This window comes from Erinaceus europaeus, chromosome 8 (assembly GCF_950295315.1).
Source record: "Erinaceus europaeus chromosome 8, mEriEur2.1, whole genome shotgun sequence".
Taxonomy (NCBI): domain Eukaryota; kingdom Metazoa; phylum Chordata; class Mammalia; order Eulipotyphla; family Erinaceidae; genus Erinaceus; species Erinaceus europaeus.
The window spans coordinates 6,387,607-6,394,849 of record NC_080169.1 but is presented as its reverse complement, the minus strand read 5'-3'; positions in this window follow the sequence as shown (position 1 = coordinate 6,394,849).

The window sequence follows — 7,243 nt, the reverse complement described above, 5'->3', positions numbered from 1 at the left end:
ATACTATGTCACTAGAATGGTTTGTTATATGCTTTATAACAAAAAGGATGAAGCCATCCTCAGTGTCATGAATAAACACAAACTGAAAATAATCAGTCTTTGCCCTATAACTTATACACAACTAGTGTTCAAAGTGGTATTTTCTCTTCCAGATTAATTCCTGTTAATTTTTTAAATGTATCTTGACTAGATATCATAAAATATGTAGTCAACATTATGCCATCTTTACTACCTAATATGTCAAAAATTAAAATATGTATTAAATAAAACACAAAGTAGAGAAAGGAGTTTATTGTTATCAGAGCAGTGAATTTCTTCTTCTTGTTGCTGTTATTTATTTTACTAGCTTTATTTATTTATTGGCTAGAGGCAGCCTGAAATCTAGAGATGGGGTGATTGAGAGATGGAGAGAAAGAGAGATACCTGCTTCATTGTTCATGAAGCTTTCCTTTGCAGGTGGGGACTGGGAGCTTGAACCCCGGTCGTTATACATTGCAACATGTGTGCATATATGCTCACCCAGGTGCGCCACCCCCTGGCCTTGGAGCAATGAATTTCAAGTTGCTCGTAGAATAAGAAATTTTTTGTGGAATAAATACAAAAGCTACTTGCCTTTTTTTTTTTTTAATGGAGGAGGTGGTGTATTTTTATTTAAGAAAGGATTAATTAACAAAACCATAGGGTAGGAGGGGTACAACTCCACACAATTCCCACCACCCAATCTCCATATCCCACCCCCACCCCTGATAGCTTTCCCATTCTCTATCCCTCTGGGAGCATGGACCCAGGGCCATTGTGGGTTGCAGAGGGTAGAAGGTCTGGCTTCTGTAATTGCTTCCCCGCTGAACATGGGCGTTGACTGGTCGGTCCATACTCCCAGTCTGCCTCTCTCTTTCCCTAGTAGGGTGGGTCTCTGGGGAAGCGGAGCTCCAGGACACATTGGTGGGGTCTTCAATCTAGGGAAGCCTGGCTAGCATCCTGATGACACCTGGAACCTGGTGACTGAAAAGAGAGTTAACATACGAAGCCAAACAAATTGTTGAGCAATCATGGACCCAAAGCTTGGAATAGTGGAGAGGAAGTGTTAGGGAGGTACTCACTGCAAACTCTAGTGTACTTCTGCTTTCAGGTATATGTTTTGCAGTAGTTTATGGATACGTGTGAACATAAGCTCTCTCTCACAGAAACTGGTGTATATGGGCATTAGACTTTCAAGCATGAGGTCTTGAGTTTAATTCCTGGTAGCACATGGACCAGAGTGATGTCATGTTGCAGAAGTTCTGGGATAATTAAATGTGATAATATATAAACACTACTTCTGTGAGTTCTAGTACAAAATAATCCCCTCATTTGGTCAGAGTCATTCATTTTAGTGCAATCACTGATGATAGGATAAATAGAACTTGTCTTGGGTCACTCATTCCTAGACAAGAGCCTTTTAAAATGTTTATTTACTTATTTATTTTTGTTTCCAGGGTTATTGCTGGGGCTTGGTGCCAGCACTACAAATTCATCAATCCTAGTGACCTTTTTTTCCATTTTATTGGATAGGACAGAAAGAAATTGAGAAGGGAGAGGGAGGGAGGGAGAGAGAGAGAGAGAGAGAGGGAGAGAGAAAGATAGCCACCTGCAGACCTGCTTCACCACTCATTATATGAGTAGGGATGAATTATTTATTTTTTCTGAGCAATACTTTTTCCCTCTAAGGCGTAATTACATTTAGCTAAGTTATTGAAGAGATGAGAATATCTTTGTGGGATATATAGTATTGGGAATCTTACTTAGCTTCCTCAAGTTTAGACTGCCTTGACTCCAGCCTGAAGATCTTTTCATAATTTCCATTTTCTTTATTTTTATTTTTATTATATTTTATTTATTGGATAGGGACAGTCAGAAGTCAAGAGGGAAGAGGGAGATAGGAGAGAGAAAGAGAAATACCCACAGCTTCACCACTTGCAAACATTCCCTCTGCAGGTGGGGACTGGGGACTCGAACCCAGGTTGTTGTGCATTGTAACATGTGTGCTCAGTCAGATGCACCACCACCCGGCCCCTCATTATTTCCGATTTCAAATGACCTTTGGGCGCTAGGTAAGGCTTATTAATTAAGGGCAGGGAAAATGTGACATGATTACCTCTTGAAATTCCTTCCTGCACCAAGTTTTTGGGTGTTTGTTTTTGTCATCACTTGGACTTCAGTGACCAGCGGTGACACTTTCAAATGAAGGCAAGAGAGAATAAGAGCCAGGGAAAGATACCACAGCACCAAAGCTCAGATAATCCCTGCTGGACATAGACTATGAACATACTTTCTGGATCAGAACATTGAGAACAATCAGATGTTTCCCATTAGCAGTAAGTGACAGAGAAAGAAAAAAAGAGAAGAAAAGAAAAAAATACCCAAAACAAACAAACAAACAAACAAACAAACAAACTATATCACTGTTCTTGTCAGGCTGGGTTCCCAGCTGCACAGTTTCACTGGCTGCCAAGTTAGAAGGGATGTGGGTGAACGCAGACTTGAACTGGGTTTTTGTGAAAGTTATCTTGGCGGTTCCAATGCAGTGCACCCAGCAGGCACAGTTAGTACGTGGCCTCATCTTCTTTCTCCAAGAAATTTATTCTCAAAGTGGAAGTGGAAGCACTAGAGTCTTTACTTGCCCTTCATTTATCCTTCTGGGAATATGAATATGCCCATTTCACAAACAAATAGATAGAAATTTAATAGAAGTGATTAAGCAAAGAGAAGAATTTTTTTTTCTTCCATATTTTTTAATTAAACCATGAATATACTATATACATTTTAGGAACTATAGAAGTGATCTCTGAAAGTATGCATCTGAATGAGGTGGGGTTTGGGGGAGACCAGCTATTGTAAGAATAACCTTAGGACACGGGTGTGAGACAGCTTAGCCCGCAGCATCTGCTGTACCACGTGTGGAGGGGGCATCTAAGACCCAGCACTCCAAGAGACAGCAAAGGAAGGCAGCGGGAAATTCCAGGTTGGAGCAGTACCAGGTGGAGCAAGACTGTGGTCTCTACAGTTCTGCCATCACTGTCTTTTTCCTTCTCCTCTTACTAAATAATAAAAAAAAAGAAAGAAAGAGAGAAAGAAAGAAAGAAAGTCCATATGGCAGCTCAGTGGAATCCTCCATGAGAAAAACTTTGAGTTTATCCTCTGACTCTGATCTTTTGCTTCCTTTCTTCTTTCCTTTCCTTTCTCTCTCTCTCTCTTTTTCTTTTCCTCTTTTTTTTTTTTTTTTTCATTTTATCAGCCCACTCTTTAGCTCTGGTTAATGTAATGGTGCTGTTTCAAGTTGAACCTGGATTCCTGGAGCCTCAGGCATGAAAATATTTTGCTTAGCAAGAACTTACTTTCCCATCCTTATACAATGTATTAAAAAAAAAGAATGTGGGGAGTCCGGGGGGGGGGGGTAGCACAGTGTGTTAAGCGCACGTGGCGCCAAGCGCAAGGACCCGCTTAAGGATGCCGGTTCGAAAATGTAAATTTCTAATCTTCTTAAAAAAAATTTATTAGCGATTTCATAACGATTAACAAGATTGTAAGATAACAGGGATACAATTCCATATAGCTACCTCCACCAGAGCACCATGTCCCATCCCCTTCCTTAGAAGCTTCCCTATTCTTTTGTTTTGATTTTTTAAATTATTTTTATTTCTTTATTGGATAGAGACAGAAATTGAGAAGGGAGGGGAAACAGAGAGACACTTGCAGTCGTGCTTCACCACTTGCAAAACTTTCCCTCTGCAGGTGGGGACTTGGAGCTTGAATCCGGGTCCTTGAGCTTTGTAACCTGCTCTCAACCATGCGGGTCCTTGCCCTTTGTAAAGTGCTCTCAACAAGGTAGCCACCACCCAACCCCAAAGCTTCCACATTCTTTAACCCTCTCTGGGAGTATGGACCAATTTTTTTCTTCTTTTTCTCTTTTTAAATACCAGGACACTGCTGAGCTCTGGTTTATGAACCTGGGACTTCAGAGCCTCAGGCATAAGAATATCTTTGCATAACCATTATGCTGTCTAGCCCCATCCTGGACCAAAATTCTTTATGGGTTGCAGAAGATGGGAAGTCTGGCTTCTGTAATTTCTTCTCTGCTGGACATGGATGTTGTCAGATCAATCCATACCCCCAGCCTGTTTAAATCTTTCCCTAGTGGGGTAGGGCTCTGGAGAAGACAGGTTCTGGGCCACACTGGTGAGGTCACCTGCCCACATAGCTCATGTCAGATGGCTGAAATGCAGTAAGATAAAAAGAAGAACACATTGTTCGGTAAACAGGCACCAAAAGGTAGGAGTAGAGCAAATGAAGCTAAGGGTCTTGATGTGGGGAGATCTAAGATGTTTATTAGACCTCCATGTCCCTGTCAGTCCCAAGTCACAGCTACAAATCCACTGCTACTTGGAGCCATTTTTCCCCATTTTATTGACTAAGACAGAGAGAATTTGAGACAAGGAGAAGGAGACAGAGATGGACAGAGAAACACCTGCAGACCTGCTTCACCACCTGTGAACCAAACCCACTGCAGATCAGGAGAAGGGACTTAATCAGGCCCTTGAACCTGGTACTATGTGAACTTTACTGCAGGTGCCACCAGCCAGCCCCCATGGCCAATGCTTCCATTTCATTATTTCCCGTACTCCAGAGCAAAAAAAAAAAAAACCAATAAAAAACACCTCATTTATTTTGCATAATGATTGGACAGATAATAGAACCAGGATTCTCAAATTACTCTCCTGATTTCTTCCTTAACAGACTAAACCACAGTCAATATGTCTGTCCTAGGAAGTAAATTCTGGCAGCTCTCAGACTTTTTTTTTTTTATTTCTTTATTGGGGGATTAATGTCTTACATTCGACAGTAAACACAATAGTTTGTACATGCATAACACTTCTCAGTTTTCCACATAACAGTACACCCCCCACTAGGTCCTCTGTCATCCTTTTTGGACCTGTACTCTCTCCCCCCCACCCCCCTCACCCCCCTCACCCCAGAGTCTTTGACTTTGGTGCAATACACCAACTCCAGTTCAGGTTCTACTTGTGTTTTCTCTTCTGATCTTGTTTTTCAAATTCTGCCTGAAAACAGGTCTCAGATTTTAGGGGAGCTAAAAAAATCCATGTCTGCTAGCCTGCTTCTCTAAGTCTAAAACACTGAGAAAGGAGTTCATTCTTTGGGAAAATCACCTTACTTACAGGAGTTAGAAATGTGGACTGTGGGGACGTAAGGGTGAAAGTCGAATACTGAGCTCAGAATTTTTCTCTCTTCAGAGTACAGTTATTTGGGGGCAGGAAGTGGGGGCTGACCTATTTTGTATGCCAGGGCTTCTTTGGGCAACCATAGGAAAACCTTTTTATTGCAGTATGAGGGGAAGTCTGAGTCACTGTGACTCTTCCAGGTAACATCATAATTCACAGCACAACCTCTTTGTAGGAGATTTCAGAGTAAGAAAGACATTTACAGCTTCTCCCTGTGCCTTCAAAACCCCCAGAGGATATGCAAGAAATAAAAGCATGACCTGCAAGAGGCAGAGAAGCTAGAGTCAGTGGATGAAGCAACATGACTGAGGGCATTTTATAGTGTTCTGATTTTATTTTTTTTAACTTTACATGTTTGTTTATTTGTCTTTATCAGAACACCTTATTTCATTATTGCTACCTATGCCACACTCCCTCAGACTGAATGCTAACTATCCAAATGTTTCTTTGTATGAATCCCATTTAGGCTCAGTTTGTAGAAGTCTTTTCTCATGTTCATACAGACAGGGAGATTAGCAAAATTAAGGAGTTTATTTACAAGTCCCAAGTGAAAAGGCCTATTCTGGACCTAATAACAAAAGGTCGGTGGGGGATGGGAGGTGGTGCACCTGACTGGCATGCACAAGGACCAAGGTTCAAGTCCCAGCTCCTCATCTCCAGTGGATAAGTTTCACAAGAGGTGAAGCAGGTCTGTAGGTGTCTCTATTTCTCTCTCCTTCCCATTCCCTTCTTTTTCCCTTCCTTCCTTCCTTCCTTCCTTCCTTCCTTCCTTCCTTCCCTCCTTCCTTCCTTCCTTCCTTCCTTCCTTTTACTAGTGATTCAGTATGAATTTACAAAGCCGCATATCACTAGGGGTATAATTCCACACCTTTCCCACCACCAGGGTTCTGAATCCCTCTGTTACAGTCCACCGTGTTTCTCCCAAGGTTGCAGACATGAGTTAACCATCATCTCTACCTCTGTCTACATGTGCACATAATTTCCCCCTTTTTCTTCCGGGTCCAGTCCTCTCTTCCCCTCCAAGCCACACATAACCTTATTACTTCATCTAAATATCTCTCCCCTTTTCATCCTATCTGGGACCTGATGGAACTTGAGTTCAGAGCCCTCTTATCCTCTTCATCCTATTACTTCCCCCACACTGGGAGTATGAATGAGAATTGTTTCGGGGGTGCAGAAGGTAGGAGTAATTGCTTCTCCACTGGATTTGGGTGTTGACATGCATTCCATACCCCCCAGTCTGTTTCACTGTCCCTAGTTGAGCAGAGCTCTGGAGAGGAGAGGTTCCAGAACACACTGGTGAGGTTGTCTGCCCAGAGAAGTCAAGATGGCATCATGGTAGCATCTACAACTTGGTGTCTAGAAAGTGGCAGGACATAATGGCAGACAAAACGGTTAATGAATAGGAACCAAAAAGCACGAAAGAGCAGATGAGGTCTGGACTCCTAGGTGGAAGAAAGCTTAGCAGGTGCATTAGTCAGTGTATTTTGATTCTTGTATCATAGGGTGTATTGTTTGACAACTAAATAAGGTCATGCTGTGTCTATTGTTTTCAACAATTGCAACTGAATTTCACTTCTTTCAACAATTTACATTCAAAAAGTCCAGGGGTCAAGCGGTAGCACACATGGCACACAGCGCAAGGACTGCCTGAGGATCCCTGTTCCAGCCCTGGCTCCCCACCTGCGGGGGGAGGGGGGGGTGTCGCTTCACAGGTGGTGAAGCAGGTTTTTTTTTTTTTTTTTTTTTAATCTCCAGGGTAAACAGAGTTGGCAGTCAGCTGAGGTAAAGAACAAACACCTCATCACAGACCCCTGCAAGCATCAACCCGGCTTTGACCTAGCACGTTATGATTGGGCCCTCCTCAATCGCTATCGAACAGGCCATGGCCGGTGCGCCGCTATGTTCCATCGCTGGGGAGCCAGAGACGACCCGAACTGCCCCTGCGGCTCCAGACAGACTATGAC